A 22,803-nucleotide genomic window follows, 5' to 3' on the forward strand; every position below is an offset into this window, starting at 1 on the left:
GATTATGTACTTCCTACTGTTACAGGAGTGTATTCATGCATTAGACCTCCAACCATTTCTGCAAACAATTTTGAGATGAAGCCAGCAATTCTCCAAATGGTTCAGTCAACTGTTTAGTTTGGAGATATGCCAACGGAGGACCCCAATTTACACATAGCTAATTTTCTGGATTTCTGTGCAACGTTCAAGATGAATGGGGTGAGTGATGATGCTATAAGACTGAGGTTATTCCCATATTCACTAAGGGATAGGGCAAAGAGTTGGTTGATATCCTTATAGGCGAATTCTATCACTACATGGGAGGAGTTAGCTCAGAAGTTCCTTTCCAAGTTCATTCCTCCAACGAAGGCCGCCAAGTTAAGGGGAGAGATTAATAGCTTTTATTAGATGGAAGGAGAGTCTCTATATGATTCCTGGGAGAGATTTAAGGAGTTGTTAAGGAAGTGTCCACACCATGGAATAGAAAAGTGGATGTTGGTGCATAATTTTTACAATGGGTTGAATGGAACAACTAGGACAATTATAGATGCTGCAGCGGGAGGTGCCTTTATGAGTAAGAGTGCTAATGAGGCATATGATCTATTAGAGGAGATGGTGATGAATAATTATCAATGGCCAACTGAAAGGGGACAACCAAAGAAGGTGGCTGGCATGATGGAATTGGATGCTATATCCATGCTTACAACTCAAGTAGCAGCCTTGACAAAGCAACTACAAAAGACTACACTCCCATCTCAAGCTATGCAAGTTCAAAACCTTTGTGAATTGTGTGGTACAACCCATCAACCTAATCAATGCCCTGCTATAGATAGGAATAACATGCCCATGGAAGACGTACAAGCTATAGGAAATTACCAAAGACAACCCAATAATCCACATTCCATGACCTACACCCCAGCTTGGAAGAATCATCCAACTTTTTCGTGGTCTAATAATCAAAATACTTTACAACCTTATCCTCCACCTCAGCCACAATATCAACCTGCCCAAAATAGACCACCATATCCACAACAACATGCCCACCAAAACCCTCCACCTGGATATTATCAACCTACACAAAATAGACCACTTCACCCAATGCCAATGAAACCAGCTGAACCTCAACCTGATGTACTTAACCAATTCATGACTGAAACCAGGGTGTCCATAAGGATTTTGGAGACTCAAGTAGGGCAGTTGGCTACTTTAATGTCTAATAGAGCTCAAGGAAATTTGCCTAGCACTACAGAAGTTAATCCTAAAGAACAATACCAAGCTATTACTTTGAGGAGTGGAACGAGGTATGAAGGGCCAAAGAAGAATTAGTCAGAAGAAGAAGAAGATCAGAAGGGAAATACACAAGGTAAATAAGAAAAGAAGTTTAATGATGAAAAGGTTACTGAAGACCTTAAGAAAGAAGAGGAGGCCCCACCTGTGAGTATTGAGCATCATGTTAAAATTCCATATCCACAAAGACTTCATAAGCATAATTTAGATAAACAGTTTGCAAAGTTTTTAGAGGTGTTCAAGAAGCTACATATAAATATACTGTTCACAGAAGCATTAGAACAGATTCCCAGCTATGTAAAATTTATGAAGGAGATTCTTTCTAATAAGAGAAAGATTGGTGACTATGAAATAGTGACGTTAATGGAAGAATGTAGTGCGATTTTGCAAAGGAAACTTCCTCAAAAGTTACGAGATCTTGAGAGTTTTACTATTCCATGCACGATTGGGGAGTTTGAATGTAAGCATGCACTTTGCGATTTGGGGGCAAGTATTAATTTAATGCCTTTGTTAGTATTCCGTAGACTTGGTTTGGGTGAAGCTAGGCCAACCACAGTAACATTACAGCTGGCTGATAGATCTGTGAAGCATCCACGTGGTATTATAGAAGATGTATTGGTAAAGGTGGATAAGCTTATATTTCCAGCTGATTTTATAGTTCTTGATATGGAGGAGGATGAGAATGTTCCTATTATTTTGGGGAGACCATTTTACCAACTGGGCAAGCATTGATAGATGTGCAAAAAGGAGAGTTAAAGCTGAAAGTTCAAGGGGAAGAAGTAGTATTTAATGTGTTTAAGGATATGACTTATCCTAAAACAAGTGAATACTGTTTCTCAGTTGATGTGGTAGAAGAAGTTGTAGGAAGAAAGAAATTAATTGAGGATCCTCTTGAATTAAGTCTTATAGTAGATGATGTAGATGGTGAGGAAAATGAAGAAGTGGTGAGTTATTTGAAGTGGATAAATCATCTGAGCCATGGAAGCATAAAAAGTTTGATGAATTAGGTGAGGGACCAGAAAGACCATTACCATCGATTCTGAAGCCACCTGTTTTAGCACTTAAAGTTTTACCAGAACATCTCCGCTATGCTTATCTTGAGGAAAAAGAGACTCTTCTAGTTATAGTTTCATCATTTCTTTCAGAAGTAGAGGAGGAGAAGTTGTTGAGGGTGTTAAGGACTCATAAAACTGCTATAGGGTGGACTCTGGCTGATATAAGAGGAATTAGCCCATCGACAGTTATGCATAGAATTCTCATGGAAGATGATGGGAGACCAATTATTGATGCTCAACGAAGACTTAATCCGACAATGAAAGAAGTGGTGAGGAAAGATATTTTGAAATGGTTAGATGCTGGAGTGATTTACCCATTTGATAGTGCTTGGGTGAGTCCAGTACAAGTAGTACCTAAAAAGGGTGGTATGACCGTGGTGAAGAATGAAAGTAATGAATTGATTCCAACAAGGACTGTGATAGGTTGGAGGATATGTATAGATTACCGAAAGTTGAATAAGGCAACTAGGAAAGATCATTTTGCTTTGCCTTTTATTGATTAGATGTTGGATAGGTTGGCGGGGCATAACTACTATTGTTTTCTAGACGTGTACTCAAGCTATCATCAGATTGTAATTGCACCGAAGCATCAAGAGAAGACAACGTTTAGATGTCCTTATGGGACTTTTTCTTTTAGAAGGACGCCATTCAGGTTATGTAATGCACCAGCCACATTTCAACTGTGTAATATTTTCTAACATGGTTGAGAAGGGGATTGAGATTTTTATGGATGATTTTTCAGTTTATGGGCCTTCTTTTGACACGTGTTTGACTAATTTGGAGCTGGTTTTGAGGAGGTGTGAAGAGTCACGTTTGGTGCTTAATTGGGAAAAGTGCCACTTTATGGTAAATGAAGGAATTGTATTGGGGCATAAGATTTCTAAGAAAGGCATTGAAGTGGATAGGGCTAAGATTTCTACGATAGAGAATTTGCCACCGCCAGTTTTAGTAAAAGGAGAATGGAGTTTCTTAGGTCATGTGGGATTTTATAGGAGGTTTATCAATGATTTCTCCAAGGTTTCGAAGCCACTGTCCACTTTGTTAATGAATGGGGTTACGCTTGATTTTGATGAGAAGTGTCAACAAGCGTTTAAGATACTTTAGGAGAAATTGATTTCGACACCTATAGTTGTTGCAACTCAATGGGATTTGCCATTTGAACTAATGTGTGATGCAAGTGATTTTGCGGTTGGGGCAGTGTTGGGACAAAGAGTTGACAAGGTATTCATAACGATTTATTATGCAAGTCGTACCTTGAATGATGCTAAAATAAATTACGCAACTATAGAAAAGGAGTTGTTGGCCATAGTGTTTGCTTTTGATAAATTTAGGCCATACTTGATTGGGAATAAGGTGGTTGTTTACACAGATCATTCTGCGATAAAGTATCTTATGACCAAGAAGGATTCTAAGCCTCGTCTTATTCGGTGGATTTTGTTGTTACAAGAATTTGATGTGGAAATTAAGGATAAGAAAGGTACTGAGAATTCGGTGGCTGATCACTTGTCTAGACTGGAGGTTGACGAGGATTCTCTTGATAAAGAAGTTTAGATTAATGTGCTTTTCCTGATGAGCAGCTGTTCGAAGTAAGTGTTTGCAAGGATGTTCTATGGTTTGCAGACTATGTTAATTATTTGGCTGCTAAGGTTATACCTCCTGAGATGACAAGGCAACAACTAAATAAATTTTATTCGGAGGTGAAGCACTATTACTGGGAGGAGCCTATTCTCTCTAAACATTGCCCTGATCAAGTTATTAGAAGATGTGTGCCCGAAGAGGAGATGTTGTCAATCTTGTCACTCACTGTCATAGTTTGCATTGCGGCGGTCATTTTGGAGGAACAAGAACAGCAACAAAAGTTTTGCAAAGTGGGTTTTACTGGCCTACATTATTTAAAGATGCTAATGATTTTGTCAAAAGTTGTGATCGTTGTCAAAGGACTGAGAATATATCAAGAAGAGATCAAATGCCAATGACTGGTATTTTGGAAGTTGAGTTGTTTGACGTATGGGGAATAGACTTTATGGGACCTTTCCCATCATCGTATAATAATAAGTATATTTTGCTTGCGGTGGATTATGTTTATAAATGGGTGGAAGCTGCAGCAACTCCTACTTGTTGTACAGTCCAAGAACATTACTTAGCTATGATAGATAGTAGTATTATAGTATTTATAGTATTATCTTTTTAACTGTGGATTTTTGGTTCAGACCGGGAATTATTTGGACACTCATAGTAGTACTTGTAGATTTTCTAAGCTTAACCTATAGTTTAAGAATATTAATTTTAACCTAAGGTTTGATTAATATGACTGATATTAAGGATAATACTTATTATATTATAAGGTTTAGATAAGAACCAATAGGATTTTAAGCACATGTTATGAATAGGTGATTAAGGATTAAGTATTTTGAGGATTAAATTTAATAAGGGGTAAAGTTTGAATGCTATAAGGTCACTCAGCAGCTTTAAATACGTTGAGGGCTTAGTCAAGGCTGTTTACTCCATTCAAACTTAGCTAAAAATGTGTAATTTTGTGTTTAAATAATCAGCGTGTGCCGATATATCGCAGCACGTAGATACGGAAAACACGAGATGATGCACGACAGCCTCGGGCATACTGGCCCAGGCGATATATCGCCTACAGGGGGCGATATATCACCTCCTTCAGCATATTTTGAAACATTTTGAATTTGTTTTCCATTCAGCCATTCAACCTCTTGATAAGTCCAGCATCTTTTTGAACGAGTCTTCAGCCTCTGCTGAACGATTATTCAAATTATTTTCACCTAAAAAGCTATTATTTTTATTCAAGTAAAATTAAGATCCTTTCATTCCTAAACTCTATAAATAGGACCTACTACCTAGCCATTATTCATCTTTTGCTCTAAGTTCAGAGGCTGAAAGTGCTAAGTGAGTGTGAGAGTGTAAACACCTGGGTTGGGGAATCATAAGCTTGATCATCATAAGCTTATCAAACACTTTGGGAAGTAAGGTTTTATAGTATTTCGGTTTGAGGTATAGATCGATCTTACAAGTCTTCAAGGTAACCCAAAACTCTAGTTCATTGGTTTTATGTTATTTTCTTTCTCATAGTCTTCTACTCAGTCTTCTAACCTTATTCTTATTTTGGTTAGGAAATCTAAGAACTTGCACATAAGTTTTTGGTAAATATTTTTCTCAAAGGTTTAGTCATTCCATTCCTTCCATTCTTTTCATTACTTTTTCTTCAAATCTACTCACCCTGTTATATATGGTTTTAGGAGTGTTCCAAAAGTCCCAACGCTGTCCTCTTATCCCGGTAACTTTGGTAAGGAAAATAGGATAGAAATGCATATCTTATATGTCTTATATGTTATCTTATGTTTCTTATGTTATGATATGTGTTATGATATGTATGTTTGTAGGCTTGGGCATATGACCCATTTGACTAACAAGCCCCAAATAGATTATGGGCATATGACCTACTTAGCTAGTAGGACCCCACTAATCTAATGGGCATATGACTTGATTAGTCTATGGGACCCCAAGTAATAATGGCCATTATAGTATGTGCATGATATAAGTGTTATGTTAAGTTTTTTATGTTTCTTATGAAATTTATGTATATGAACTATGTCTTAGATTTTTCCTTGCTGGGCATTAGGCTCATTCCTTTTTTGTTTATATGTGCAGGAAAATAGCTATAGTGGCGGTAAGATTCGTGGATGCTTGGGGAATGTGTATCGGTGGTGAATGGAGTCAAGGAGTCGAGAGTTCGATTTTCGAGGATATAGTCTTGTTTTACCTTTTTATGGTTTTACATGTATTTTTCCGCACTTTCTATGTAACTCCTTTTCACTTTAAATTATGTTTTGTTTTAAAGACAATGGGATCCCATATCCTACTTATTTTATGAAAGTAACTCTTACACTACAACAAAAAAGGCCATTTGCGTCAGTCTATAACTGCCACAATTGATTTTTTGCGTCAGTTTGATATGTGACGCAATTTCCCATGACGCAAACCAGAGTGTCATTTGCGTCAGTGGGGCACTGCCACAAATGCCAGTTTGTGGTAGTGCCCCACTGACGCAAATGACACTTTGGTTTGCGTCAGTGGGGCACTGCCACAAATGTTAAAAATGATTATTTTTTGCGTCAATTGGGCACTGTCACATAAAGTATTAACCAGGGAAATTGCAAATATTTATGCCAATTTCTCTGGCCTATTTTGATAAAAAAAATCAGCACCAGAAACAAAAAAACAGCAGCAGAAACAGAAAAACAACAGTATAATTTTTTTTAAACATTTATCTAGAGTTAACATTTGTGATCAAAACTATAAAAGTAATTCAGATATCAAAGTTAATATATGTACTCTTGTGTGTTCTAAATTTCTAAGTATTAAACCTACTTAAACTAAAATTTCCTCACCAACTTGCTCAAATTACTAAATCTTACAAAAAATTGGGCAGCATTTCTCTTATTTCTATCATATTTCCCAAAATTTAAATAAACCTATATTCATCACATAAATACAACAAATCAAGTAATCAATCAAACATGCACAATTACAACCTTATATCACCGCAGCACACAGTCCCAGATCCTATCTCCATTATTTTATAATTCATACATTCTACTAAGTTCAATATCTTAATTATACATTAAGGTTTAAAATATTACCTCTAATATAAAATCCTCCAAAAGCTTGATCTCACCAACAAAGTTGTCAACAAAATACCTACTCAAATATAACAATAAACAAAAAAATAATAAAAAAGTTAACAAAATATAAAGAAAAATATATTAAAGCTATATTGTAACTAAATAAACAATAACGTGCTTAAAGAAAATAAATAATTTGTTATATGTACTCATTTATATACTTAAACCCGAAATAAAGTTTTTTTTTTTTAAAAAAGTTAACAAATCATATAAAGAAAAATTAACTATAAATATCCTAACTAAATCAATAATAAAATATAACTTAAAAAAACAAACAATTTTAATATATACATATTTAACCAATTAAACCCAAAATTTAAAAAGTTAACAAAATATAAACAAAAATTTACTAATAATAATCAAACTAAACAATTAATAAAATGAAAGTTATACAAAATATATCCCTTAATATATATATATACACTCATTTAGATAAGTGAATTCGAAATTAAATTAAATTTAAAAAAAAAGTTAATAAAAATAAAATAAATTATAATAAAAAAATTCTAAAAAAATCAAATATTAAAATGCAAAGTTTAAACCTAAACCAATTACATAATCATTAATATAAAACTATCCAAAAATTAAAAAATCCGAAATTATGTCAATTTATAAAAAAAAAATCACAAAAATTAAATTTAAATCTTAAAAATTAATAAAATTGCACTTACTTGTGGTAATTGAGCAATGTGGGTTCTTGATGTAGAAAACCCCAAAAAACCAAGAAAGTTTATGGGTTTTCAAACTACAATCTTCAAAAATACAAAATCTATACAAAAAAAAAAAAAAAAACTATATATAAGTTACATAAACATATATAAATCACTATTTTTACATTAAAATTGAAAAAAATTGATAAAAACGTACCTAGGTGAGCAAATGTGGAAGGAGGCGCCACTGGTTTCTCTGGTTTTTCAAGCATTTTCGTTTCTGAACATTAGGTAAATGGGTCTGTACATGGGACGATGAGGGTTTCTTTAGGTTATTCGGGCCGTTTGCGTCAGTGCCCCACTGACGATAACGGATGTTTGCGTTAGTGGGGCACTGACGCAAACACTCCATAGTGAAACGCGCGTTTCACTTAGGCGTTTGCGTCAGTGCCCCACTGACGCAAACGGGCCGTTACCATCAGTGCCCCACTGACGCTGTTAACGGCCCGTTTGCGTCAGTGGGGCACTGACGCAAACGGCCCCATTAAACAGCGTCAGTGTATGTTATGACGCAATTGCCCCATCATTTGTGGCAGTGCCTAACTGTCACAAATGCTAATTTTTGGTCAACAGCGTCAGTCAACTGCGTTGACTGACGCGTTTGACTGACACAATTGCCTTTTTTTGTAGTAGTGTTATTTCTACAAGTTTCCAATAAAGTTTATGGTATTTTCGCAAATTTAAGTTTTATTAAGGATTTGTATGTATAGTTTCCTTAATGTTCCAAGAGTTGAGAGTAGTTGGGGAGTTACACTTGTGATGGGAAAGAGGTACTTAGATTCCTTCATAAAAATATCTTTACTCGATTCGGAACCCCTAGAGAAATTATTAGTGATCGGGGAAGTCATTTTTGCAATAAGTGGTTTACTGCTCTTTGTGCTTGCTATGGTGTTCATCATCGAAAGGCGTTATTTTATCATCCGATTGCAAATGGCGAAGCTGAAGTGTCAAACAGGGAAATAAAAGGTATCTTAGAAAAGACAGTAAATACGTCAAGGAAAGATTGGTCAAAGAAGCTCGATGATTCACTTTGGGCTTATCGCACTGCATTTAAAACTTTGATTGGTATGTCACCATATCGATTGGTGTTTAGTAAGGCCTACCATTTATCGGTGGAACTAGAACATAAAGCTTATTGGGCTGTGAAAAAGTTAAATATTGATCTCTTTATGGTGGGACAGAATAGGGTGATGGAGTTAAATGAGCTTGAAGAATTCTGAAATGAAGCTTATGAGAATGCAAGGATTTATAAAGAGAATTTGAAGGCCTTTCATGATAAGCGCATACTGAGGAAGGATTTTCAACGAGGAGATAAATTCCTGCTATTTAATTCCAGACTTAAAACTTTTTCCTGGTAAATTGAAATCGAGATGGTCAGGACCATACACAGTGGTTGCGTCATTTCCTTATGGAGCAGTGCAAGTTCATAGTGAGAAGACAAGGCATTTTAAGGTGAACGGTCAGAGGTCGAAGCATTATTTGGAGGGTCCGGTGGAAAAATGCAAGTCCGTGGTGATGTTAGAACCAATTTGATCTGAAAATAAACAAGAGTCCGGCTAAAAGACGTTAAAGACAATGCTCTGAGGAGGCATTCCTAAGTTTATTTTTATTTTTCTTTTACATTTTAAATTTATGATTTTTTTTATTTGGTTTGGAACAATATTTAGGGAATTTATTTTGGTGATTATTTTTAATTTATTAGAGAAATTTTGATGTATAGAATGAACCGTGAAAACGTGAAAAAAAACCCAAGGGGTTGCAAGAAGAAAGGTGGAAAGCATAATTTTTCTGAAACCAGCGCTACAACGCTGGTCTAGTGGCGCTATGGCGCTCTTTCCAGAGCCGAGATGCCTAGAAATACCCTCGTAGCGCTACAGTGCTGGGTCACGAATTTTTTTAAAAAGGGGCTGAATTTTGAAATTTTTTCCAAAACCCCTCATTTTTCATTCTCTTCCCGTGTTCTCTCTATCCCAACACCTCAAAGCCTCCATAGATCTTCCATTTTTGCCTATTACCCAGAAAATTTCACCATACATTCTCCCATTTTCCTTCATTTTTTCTTTTATCTTAGCCTTTTTATCCTTTACTTAATTTCTTTCTTCTCAAACCCATTCCGATTTCCCAATTCACTTTTGAAACCCTAAAAATCCAGAGTTTTAATTTCTTGAAGAAAATCAAAATTTTCAAGGGGCTATACTCACTCAAGCACAAGAGAGTCCATTTCAAGGGCTAGTAAGTGTTTTCATTCCCTCTTATTCTAAGATTTTTGCTGCATTTGGGATTGGGTTTCATTGTTTATTGTTTTTGGTGGATTGATTTTCGGGCTGTGCTTTGGAGCATTTAGATATTGTGTTTGTGAGATTGAATATATAGGGTGGTTGTGAAGAGGAAAAGTGTTTAATTTAAGGGGAGGTGCTGTCAATTTTTTTTGGGTTGGTGAGAGTGTGGACAATGGCTCCTATGACTAGAGCGGGTAGGAATAAAGATAAAGGGAAAGGTCAAGCGTCTGCTTCCCAACCAAGGGATGATAATTCGGAGCAAGAGTATGATGAAACTAGGTTTATAAATTTTCAGGCTCAAGAGCGTTATGAGAAATTTGTTAGAAAGCCATTGATTCCTGAGCGTGAGGTGGAATATCAGTCTGACCCTTTTAATCATCAGACTTTCGAGTTAGTTAGAGCAAATCTTACGGCTAGAAAGTGGGAAAATTTTGTGACAAAATTGGTGTAGGCAAACGTATCATTGGTGTATGAGTTTTATGCCAATTTAAGAAATAAACACAATGATACAGTTTTTGTTCGAGGTAAGCGAGTGCCTTTTACTGCAGAGTCCATTAATAAGGTTTTCAAGGTCCCGCACATAAAAGAGCAAGAGGAGGAATACACTAAATTTTTTAAGGGATATATAGATTATACTGCTGTGGCTGACAAATTATGTTTTGAAGGTGTTCGTTGGACCTTATCTGGCTCTTTAACTAAAAGTATAGCTCCTTGTCAGCTAAATGTTGAAGCCAGATTATGGGCTTTCTTTGTTTGTGCTCGATTCATGCCAGTAAGTCATGTGTCTGACATGACTAAGGATCGAGTACTTTTGATGTATGCATTGATGACAGGGATGACTATTAATATATGTTTATGGCTTAAGGAAAACATTGAGTTCATTGAAATGGGCCATACCACTGGAGGTTTGGGCCATGGATCTGTCATCACCATGTTATGTTATAAGGCTAGAGTTTCGGAGTTTGTGACTGATATTTATCAGTCATTGCAGTAGCCTTTATCGATTATTCTGATGAAAGATTATCCTGAGCCTATTTTATATGTGCCACAAGCTAGGAAAAAGGGAAAGCGCCGTGTTGAAATTGAGGTGGAAGAAGAGGCTGATCCAGTGTTGGAGGGCGGTAGTAGTTATTAGCGCATGCAGCATGTCAGTGATAAGTTGGATTATCTTATCCAACAAAATCAATATATGGTTCAACAACAGCACATGATGAATCGGTATATGGGCCAACGGTATGAATATGAGGTGAATCATGTGGCTCGTTTAAACAATTTGGTGAGTTGGTGGTCTTTAAATGAATCGGATCAAACTTATTTTGCTCCACCACCACCATATCTGCTGTATTCTCCATTCTACTCTCGACCTCCGCCTCCGTCGTTTGCTGGTTTTCCAAGGCCTCAGCCTGCGCAGTCTCAACAGTTTGAAGGACCTTCGTCTCAGCCGCCATAACAGCCATACTGACGTGGCTGGTCAGGTAAGTCTCTGTTCTCATTCTTTGAGTACTTAACATTGGGGACAATGTTTGGTTTTAAGTTTGGGGGAGAGATTTATTTCTTGTGCGTTTTTGTTTGTTTTACAGTTTGTTTTTTTTTTTTAATTTTCCTTAGTTGTTCATTTTGAGTCATGTTTTAGATTATAAATTAAGTTGATATTTATTGCCATTTGAATATTATTGACTGTTGTGTAATATAATCCAAAGGAAAAATTGATGTGCTTCTGAAAACAATATGTGTGCTTGGTTAGATTACTCTGTTTTTCACTGTGATTTGTTGACATTAGAGATCTATTGTTTATACATTGCAAATGTTATACTTGAGTTATTTTATGCATGTCAAATTTGGATTGTGGATTGAAAAGTTTGAAAAAAATTTCTAGAACTTGCTTGCTTACTATTTGAGATGAAATTTGAAACAGTGCACATTTAGGAAAATGATATAGGCAATTTTTGGACTGGTTGTGCCTTTCAAGCTAACCCTATTAAGTTTTATCTTTAGTTAACCCTTTTGAGCCTTATAACCATTTTATTGATTGACACATTCTTTTGAGCGTAACTGTGAAATAAACTACCATTTACTCTTTTTGAAACATACCATGAGCATGAAAATTACTATATGAGGGGAGTGAATGTGTAATGGGATGTTTGTATTATGTGTTATTCAGAAACTTGCTTATGATTGAAAAAAAAAAGTGAAAAATGATTATGCTCCCAAATAGTTATCTATTGAAAAATCAAAGTTTGGGGGAGTGTGTTGAAAAATAAATAAATATATATATTCTCAATCATTGCGGAGAAAACAAGGTAACAAGGGATGAGATGTGTGAAATTTCTGGGAAAGTTTGTTTAGTTGGAATGCTTGTGGTATGATTAAGCTTAAAAAATTGTTTCTTTATCTACCTATACCTAAGCCTTCTATTACAACCCTTATAAAGTCCTATTGATTCTTATTTGTGCATTTGTTTATATTAATGGAGAATAGTAAGTAATGCAGGCATATGGAAATATTTGGTTATGTGGTTAGTTGGTGAGAATTTCATGTGCATAAAGTGGTTCAATTATTTTATTTGCGAGTTATAAGTAAATAAGCTTTGCTGTTGATAGATTGCAGCGAAAGGGTGAAGTGATTGAGACTAAAAATCTAGATTAATGTTTTACATAGTATGATTGTTTTTTTCTATGGATTATATATGCATAGTAGTATTGAGTGTTTGAACTGGTTAGATATGTCAACTTGATTTATTTAGGTTTGAGTTTAGTTAGATTCTTTACTCGAGGGCGAGTAAAGGTTTAGTTTGGGGGAGTTTGATAAACGAGTTTTAGGCTCGTTTATGGTCTAGCTTTTAGGGTGTTTTTCGTTAGTTTAGGATTATTTTATTGCGAAATTATGCTCGTTTGTTCATGTTTCAGGTTTTCCATAAATTGGTGAAAAGAGTGAAAAGGAGTGAAAGTGGAAGAAAATCTAGTTAAGTTGAAGAAAATTGGGTTTTTCAGGATTGATATGTGCGAGTTTCGATGTTGTTAAGGGCGCTATAGCGCTATCAAAGGAGCATCGTAGCGCTAGAAAGGACCTTGAATGCAAGATTGATTCTTGAAGTAGCGCCCCAGTGCTACAAATGCAGCACCACAACGCTATCACGAACAGCCAAGCAGCGCCCCAGCGCTACAACAAGGGCGCTACAGCGCTAGTAAACAAATTTTTATGTGTTTTGGCTCTGATTTTAGCGCTACATCGCCTCAGATACAGCGCTGGTTACGTGTTTTTCAAATTTTAAACCACTTTTTGAAGGGAAATCTGGTCTTTTCACTTGGGAACCTTGGAAGACTATTTAAAGAGCATTATTCTGTTATTAGAGAAGGAGTCTCAGTTTTGAAAACCCTAGATAAAAAGAGGCTGCTATAATTATTTTATCTGTTTTTCATCTGAATTCTGTAGGTTGATTTTATGAACAATTATTTTCAGTTTATTTTCATCATGGTATTTATGAACTAATTTCTTTTATCTTGGAATTAATGTAGTCAATGGGATTTCTATTTAATTTTATTATGATTTTCTATTGATACTTCTTTTCTATTCTAATCTATATGATGTTTGTTTAATGCTAGTAAATACTTGATCATTATTTACTTGATTTAATGGTTTTGATTCAAAATTCGAAAGATGAGAATTGAATATGTTATCATTGTATAGACATAGGTTGCATATTGGACGAAAGCACCTGTATGACTTGTGTAGTAATTAGGTTTCCATGTTTAATGCCTTTTATATGTTCAATTTTATCACAGAAATGTAGAAAACCTACATATAGATTGAGATCTTATATCTTGAAAAAGAATAGGAATCGATTATGTTAACCTGCTATTAGAATAGAAAGAAGAGATTTAGAATTGATTATTAAAATTAATAGAATGAACAGTTGATGAAATTAATTCCTAGGATTTTTATTATTGATTTTTTTAAGTAGTGATTCATTGTTTTGTGTCCAGTTCTTTAATTTTGGTTCGTAGTTTATAGTATTTATTTTATTTTTAATTGTTCACTTAAATTTTAATTAAGCAAATAGAATTTCAAAATCAATTAGCGGTACACTACAACAAAATTGACATTTAATGACTCTCTATAATGACTTACACCAATGGTGTAAGACATTAAAAGTATTTAGGGATATTTCAAGTCTAAGGGCGTAAGTCATTAAAAGTTATTGTTTATGACTAAGTGGGTAAGTCATTAAAAGTAGTGGGAGATGTTATGTATTATAAATTAAAAAGTCAAAATAAAATAATTAAATCTGACAATGGGAGCCCTTTAACGTCTCCCCTGGGAAGACGTTGGATGTGTACACGTTTTCCCAGGGGAGATGTTGGATGTGTACACGTCTTCATAGGGAAGACGTTAGAGGCCTCCACTGTATAAGTTGTCTTTCCCGAGCCATTCGTGAACCAGAGGCGATTTCTGGGCGATTTTGGGTGAAATTTCATCCGATTTCCTCCTCCGAAAATTAATTTCAGGTAAGTTTTTAAGTTTAATTCATGTTTAATAGTTAGGATAATGTTTTATTATTTATTTTATTTAATTATAATGGGTTAATATTGGAATTTTAGGGTATTTTGTGGGTTGTGGTTTTGGGTATTGTGGGTGATTTTGGGCGAAGTTGATACCGATTTTGGCCGATTTTCTCCTCCAAAAACTAATTTCAGGTATGTTTGTTAATTTTTATTAATGTATAATAGTTATGATAAAATATTTATATTTATTTTCTTTAATTATAATGAGTTAATATTGGGATTTTAGGGTATTGTGGGTTGCGGTTTTGGGTAATATTTGCTCGATTTGAAGAAGATTTGAGATATGATTTCATTATTAAAACAATGCATTATAGTTAGAATGATAGAAATAATTATTTTTGTGCATTTGTTTTTATGATTTGTGAGTTTATTATAAATATTTTTTAAAAGTTTGAAAACTGATTTTAATGAAGATTTGAGATACACAATTGGGATTTAATAGTTATACCACATTATGTACTATTTTTTATTTTATTTTTACTATTTAATTCAAAAATTGTAGATTTTTTAATTAATTTTTTAGGTTGATTAAGTATATATATATGTCTAAAATAAGGAAAATAATTTAATTTTAATTTACATACTAAATTGAAATAAGTAATTCAAGTATATATGTTTATGATTTTTTATTTATATTATTATATTATTCGAAAATTATATATATTTGTATATATATTTTAAATATTTTACTAACATTGAAGTAGGTTGATTATATATTATGTTTTATTTATTTATTTAGTAATATTTTATTTATTAATTAATTTAATTTTGTAGGTTGTAGTTTTAACTAGAGAGATTTTTACCTTAAAATTTCTATTTCAAGCACACATTTGAGATTTTTAAGTTTCTAAAATTGCAAGAATAAGTTATTGTTAATCCAATTATTTAATGATATTTTTTAGTAATGTTTTATTTATTAATTAATTCAATTTTGTTGGTTGTGAATTTAATAGCAAAGTGCATTGCAAAGTGAAGTAAATTTTCTAGCTAGGACTATTAATTGCAAGAGGTACGTACGTTATCTTATATCTTGTTTTAGTATTATTAATTTTTTGTTAGAGGAGTTTGAGTATCTTAAATATTCATCCATAGTGAAGTAGGTTTTGAGATTAAAATTGTGTGTTGCGGTGATAACAGAAGGTTGAGAACTGTGTGTTTTAGTGAAGTAGGTTCTGAAAAATTTGTTTGTGTGCTGTGGAGCTATAAGAAGAAACTTATTGTGTGATATTTGAATTGTTTGACTTGTTGTTAACAGATGGATATATCACTATTATAGGGGAAATGCTGTCCGATTTTGTCTAGAATTATGTATTCTATTATTATATTTGAATTGTGTTGTGCTTATTTGATTGGATTTGTTAGATTGACTGATGGCTAGGTTACTAATATAGAAGAAATGCTGCCCAATTTTTCATATGCTTGGTCGTATGCTTATGTAGTTTTTATTGTTTAATTTTTCATAGACATAGGAGAAGATATGGATAGAAAATGGATGTCAGCGAATAGGTTATCCGTGGAATATAAAAACGGGGTCGATTTATTCTTAAGATTTTGTTCAGAAAATGTGAAAGACCTAAAATTTACTCGTTGCCCATGTATTAAGTGTGGAAATGTAAGGAAAATGGATCTTAGTAAGATCAAACAACACTTATTTTTCAGTGGAATCGACAAAAGTTACACGGTTTGGTATATGCATGGGGAGAGATTGCATGTCGCTCCAACTCCACCAAGTAGACCCAATGAAGTAAGGAGGAATATAGCATAGGAGAATTGTGATGCATTAGATGATTGATGAAGTACATTATGGATCCGGAGTAGACCCAGATAAGTTTGAGACACTACTTAGTGATGCTGAGAAACCGATTTACCCCGGTTGTAAAAAATTTACAAAGTTATCCGCACTCCATAGGTTGTACAATTTGAAGGTTAAACACGGTTGGAGTGATAAAGGGATGACTGATCTACTTTGTTTTTTGAATGATTTGTTGCCGGAATGTAATGAAATGCCAACTTCATTTTATGAAGCAAAGAAAACATTATGCTCATTAGGCATGCAATATGAAAAAATTCATGCATGTCCTAATGATTGCATATTATATCGAAATGACTTTGCAGATGCAAAAATGTGTCCTACTTGTGGTGAGTCACGATGGAAAAAGAAAAGAAATGGTGAGGATGTCAAGGAAGGAGTACCCGCCAAGGTTTTGTGGTACCTTCCTCCTATTCCTCATTTCATTCGGTTGTTTAGAAATGTTGAACATGCTAAAAATTTATTGTGGCATGCTAATGAGAGAATAAATGATGGTAAATTAAGGCATCCAGCTAACACCCTAGCTTAGAAGAGGGTTGATTTGAAGTGGCCTTGTTTTGGAAATGAATCTCGTAATATTCGTCTAGGTCTTTCAACTGATGGGATTAATCCACACACTTCTCTTAGTAGTAAGTATAGTTGTTGGCCTGTTATGCTTGTCATTTACAATCTACCCCCATGGTTGTGCATGAAGATGTTATTTACCTTGTTGACATTGTTGATATCGGGACCTAAACAACCTGGTAATGACATTGACGTATATTTTTCGCCTCTTATTGATGATTTGAAAACTTTGTGGGATGAAGGGGTTAAGGTTTACGATGCGTACAAGCAAGAAGAATTTAATCTTAGAGATGTATTGTTGTGGACTATCAATGACTTTCCTGCTTATGGAAATTTATCCGAGTTTAGTGTGAAAGGATATAAGGCTTGTCCCATTTATGAAGAAAAAACATGTTCTGAATAAGTAAAACACTCCCGAAAAGTATGTTATATGGGTCATAGGAAGTTCTTGATTAGTACGCATAAATATCGAACTTGGAGAAAGGCATTCAACGGTGAGCAAGAGTTTGAGGAGGATCCTCAACCTTTAAATGGGAGTGAAGTACTTGAGAAGATGTCTAAAATTATGTTTAAGTTAGGTAAGCCTAAAGTTCATACACCTGCAAAGCGGAAGGGTCGTGTGAAGGCTAAGGTTGTGGAAGAGCCCAAAAGTTGTTATAAAAAGAAATCTATTTTTTTCGAGCTTGAATATTGGCAATTCTTACTTGTACATCATAATTTTTAGATGTTATGCACATAGAGAAAAATTTATGTGATAGTTTTATTGGAACTTTGTTGAATATTCCTGGGAAAACTAAGGATGGAATTAAGGCTAGACAAGACTTGGCTGCAATGGGTATACGTGAAGGATTAACTCCAAAAATAGATAAGAGACGAACATACTTGCCTCATGCTGCTTACACCCTCACTAAAGATGAAAGGAAGGAAGTTTATTCCTTTATATTTAATGTAAATGTTCCAGATGCTATTCATCAAATATAAGGTCATTGGTAGACATGAAAATTTATACTCTGAGTGGTATGAAATCTCATGATTGTCATATTCTAATGCAACACTTGCTACCAGTGGCAATTCGTTCTGTCTTACCTCAAAAAGTTCAAGAGATTATCACAAGGTTATGTTTATTTTTCAAGTCATTGTGTTGTAAGGTGATTGATCCTATTAAGTTACCCAAGTTACATGATGAAATTGCTGAGGTCTTGTGTGAGCTGGAGAAATACTTCCCACCTTCCTTTTTTGATATTCATCTTACAATTCACTTGGTTAGAGAATTGAGATTTTGTGGTCCCATTTATTTAAGATGGATGTATCCATTTGAACGATATATGAAGATCTTAAGGGGTATGTCAGAAATAGAAGTCGCCCAGAAGGGTGCATTGTGGAATGTTATATTGCTGAAGAGGTAGTTGAATTTTGTTCCGAATACATGGCTGGTGTATAGAGGATTGGGATAAATGAAGTTAATAATGCTAAGATTCAGAGTCGTCGGGGTAGTGTTGTTTGCGCAGTGAGTCAGGATGAACTAGATGAAGCACCTCGTCTAGTATTGCAAAATATTAATGAAATTCAGCCTTATATCTAGTAAGTTTATCTTTATAGATATATTGCATATGCAATGTAAATATGTGATAACTTTAACAATTAGTTCACTAACAACATATGTAATTTTGAAGGGAACATTTTAACTGGATCAAGAAAAAATTTCCATCAAAGTCAAGGAACTCCAAATGGTTACAAGACAAAGATTATCATACATTTAATAGTTGGATAGAAAATAAGGTATATTATGTTGATTTTTTATTTTATTTTTATTATATAGTAATGTATGTTGTTTGACTAGTTTTATTTTTAATAGGTTGTCAATGAATTGAAAAACACATCAAATAATGTGTCAGACATTGTTAAGTGGATCTCTCGAGGCCCTTTTCATAGAGTCATCAAGTTTTCATGATATATAATCGATGGTACACAATTCAATACTAGGGAGCGTGATACCAACAGAACCACACAAAATAGTGGTGTTAGTCTTATCGCTAGAACTATGCAAATATCCAGTGCGAAAGACAAAAATCATGTTCAAAGTGATATGACTTTCTATGGAGTAATTAAAGAAATTTGGGAGTTAGATTATATCACAACTCGAGTACCTGTTTTCTTTTGTGATTGGGTGAAGAGTGGCAGTGGCATAATATATGAAGATTTTGGTTTCACATTAGTAAACCTAAATCGACTAGGGCACAAATCTGACAGATTTATAATGCCTGCACAAGCAAAACAAGTGTTTTATGTGAATGATCCTTCAGACAACCAGTGGTCAATTGTGCTTACAACCCCAACATAAGAATGGAATACCAAAGAAGGTGATTTGCATGATATACCAATTGAATAAGAATCAATCACATTCACCTCACCAATATGTAATGATGAAATTGATGATGATGGTGTTTGTTTACGTGATAATGGTGAAGGTTTATGGATTGATAACCTGATGTGAGGTATAATATAATTATGTTTGTCATACTTGCAAAAATGATTTTGGTTTGTTTATGATATGTTTTTGTTTGTCATATTTTTTTTCTATATATATATATAACTTATCATATTGATTTTTTTGTTTCACAGATGTCAAATCTTTTTGGTGATAGTGATGAGGAGGAAAATCCTCAGCAAAATCCTGATATTGAGCCAGAGATTACAGATGAAAAAAATGTGCTAGGACGCACATGGATGAATAAATTGATTAAGAATAGAAGTGAAGGAAATCTTATACCTATAACGTTCAATGAGTATGGTCAAGTAACAGGTACCGCAAGAAGTAATCGATCTTCAGCGTTGGGTTCTATAGTGAGGACTGTTGTGCCCATCACTTGTAACTCCTGGAACAAAGTTCTAACGGAGACCAAAAACTCATATATGGGATTTAATGAAGGTATGACTTAATTACTTCTATTTTACTTAAAGATTTTAAAATATGTGATTTAATTTTATTATTATTTCAAACTTGCAGAAAACTTTTCAGTTGGAATATAGCTCCAAAAAGCAGACAATGAAAGACGCAACAAAGATGTTCAGACAGTGGAAGACTGACACGACAAGGAAGCACATCTTTAATGCTTTAGAGAAAAGACCAGATGAGTTTCCCCCAAGGAAACCATATGGATTTGAGGAGATCATAAATGATGAGCAATGGTTAGAATTTGTCAACTCAAGATTAACACCAGAGTGGAAAGATAAGAGATTACAGATGCAAGAATATCGAAGAATGAACAAATGCAACCGCAACCTATCTAGAGGAGGTTGCGTGCGTGTGGAAGAGATGCTTCAACAACAGACTGGGCAACAATTATCTGATATTGATAGAGCTGATTTATGGACGATGGGTCGACCGAAGAGTAAAGAAGGAGAACTTATTGGAGAGGCAGCTGAGGTTCAAAAAAACATTGTAAGTTTTTATATATATTGTTACTTGCTATATTCATTATTGGTTTTTTATTATGAACTTATATAATCTATTTATTTTTATATAACTAACTTAAATTAATTACTTTTATTTTATAGGCTCATTATCAAAAACTCATTGAGGAGGGTTAATGGGAACCCCAAGGCCCTGATGATGTGTTGACGAGGGCATTGGGCACCCCCGAGCCATGAGGGCATGTTCGGGCTAAAGGTCATGGTGGGTCCCCCGCATTGTTTTGGGATACTCTGAAACCTACCAAAATGAAAGAGAAATCGAAAGATATTGTTTTAGCTAGCGCTATAAGAAATGAGTTTGAGGAAAGACTTCGTCAACAAGAAGAACGACATCGTCAACAAGAAGTGCGTCTAGAAGAACGTTTTCGTAAACAAGAGGAAATGTTGAAATCTTTCATCGCCCAACAGAGTGGTTTAGGATCCAATATTGGAGTCCCACCATTAGTTTCAAACCCACCGGGGCCATCTTACTATGTGCCCGACCCACAAGCACCATCTTACTATGTGCCCAACCCTCCAGGGCATCTTGCTATGTGCCCGACCCACCAGCACCATCTTACTATCAGCCTTACCCACCAGAACCATTTGTGTCTGAGGTAATTTCAATTTGATAGTTGAAAATGACTATGTATGTACATGCATACACACATATATACATAATGCTACTTATTATAATGTGCAGGTACCTAGTTGCCAGTTAGCCATTGGTTCGCTATCCAATATTGTTGCATCAGGCAAGCTCATTGAGAAAGAGTCGGGTAACAACTACCAAGTGGTGTTTAATGACGCTATTAAGCCGGTGACACCTCTTCCTTATGAAAAACATGATCAGAATATGTACATAGTCATTCAGGCTATTGGGCATCCTATATCACGGCCTAAGGAATTGGTCATCGTATCTGATGATATACATGAACAGGTGATGTATCATGCTTATATAATCATATTTGCTATTATATATTTCAATTATTAATATTATTTTACAGACTTGTTCTAGAAGTAATAACATATCATAAAGACCAATTGCTCCCTCAACACAACGACCCCGAGAAAGAATACAATGTTTGAGTGATCCTCTGACACAAGACACCAGTCCTTTGGAACAGATATACAATATTATATCTCGTTGGAATGATGATGACTGTGTCAATCCAGGCATAGATGAGGATGTATTCAGTCAGGATATTTCAAGTCTTTACATATGCAAAGAGGACATACTTCAATTTATTCGAATGGAAAAGATTGGACAAGGAGTTGTAGTTTGCTACATGAGGTATCTCACAAGTTTTTTAATTAACCTTTCTTATTTGATTTATTTTAACAACAAATTTCCTAAATTATATTTTTGATTACTACTTTTTTTTAATAGGTTGTTATACAATTTTTTGGTAGAACAAGGGCGCCAAAATAAGTTTTTATTTGTCAATCCTAATGTTGTAGCCACTAAAGGAAGTTCATTTGAAGAGCGTGTTCAAGGTCTGTTCAAGCGATGTCGTCAATTAAGATCAAGTGAGCAACTTATGATTCTCCCTTGGAACCATGGGTAAGTTCAAAAATTTGTTACTGCTAGATACTTAGTCCTTATAACATTTGCGTTGGAGACTTATACCAAGTATTGTTTTTCTTGTGCAGTGATCATTGGATGTTGATTATATTGGCCCCATATGCATATTACGTTTGTTGTTGTGATCCGGTGAACTCAGAACTGGAAAACCGTGAAGAAATTATGGCAGTAATAGTCAATGTTTTCAACCTTTTTCTGACCAGTCTACCAAAACCTCCCGAGATTCCAAACAATATAGAAATTGTGCAACCGAAAGTAAGTAACTACGACTTTAATTATTTTGAAAATTTATACTTGAATTTTACTAATATTTTTTATATTAATTGCTTGATATTTTATTTAAATATTAGTGTCCGCACCAACCAGAAAATGTGGCATGTGGATATTATGTGATGAGAATGTTGAAGGATTACATTGAACATTCATGACCTGGATGTTACTTGAAGAAAGAGGTATGTATATAAATTTATACAAAGTTAACAATTTATTTATTATTAAAGTATAAATAATCAAATAATAATTAACTAATATATTTTACTTTGTATTTTTTGTAGCTAAACACTACGCCATATACACCAGTACAGATTAATGAAATGCGACAACACTGGACGAACCATATGCTACCTATAATTCAAAGTCATCGTCCCACATATTAGGTTTTTTTTTTACTTTTTCTTTTTTTTTTCTTACTATATTTCTAGCTAGCTAGTGTAATATTTATTAATTTTGTATGTTTAACAACAAATATTACAATTTTGTACATTTAGCTAGTAAAAACATATTATATACACATTTTGGTTTTATTAATGA

The 22,803-nt window shown here is 34.3% G+C and overlaps 1 non-coding gene across 1 annotated transcript; it reads right to left on the reverse strand.

Moving 5' to 3' along the window:
* Window positions 1–354: 354 nt before the first annotated feature.
* Window positions 355–461, reverse strand: LOC133820265 (small nucleolar RNA R71). Its single transcript, XR_009886688.1, has one exon. It is a non-coding gene; the product is annotated as a small nucleolar RNA R71 (small nucleolar RNA).
* Between the last annotated feature and the right edge of the window lie 22,342 nt (window positions 462–22,803).

Source organism: Humulus lupulus, chromosome 2 (genome assembly GCF_963169125.1).
Source record: "Humulus lupulus chromosome 2, drHumLupu1.1, whole genome shotgun sequence".
In the NCBI taxonomy this organism is placed as follows: Eukaryota; Viridiplantae; Streptophyta; class Magnoliopsida; order Rosales; family Cannabaceae; genus Humulus; species Humulus lupulus.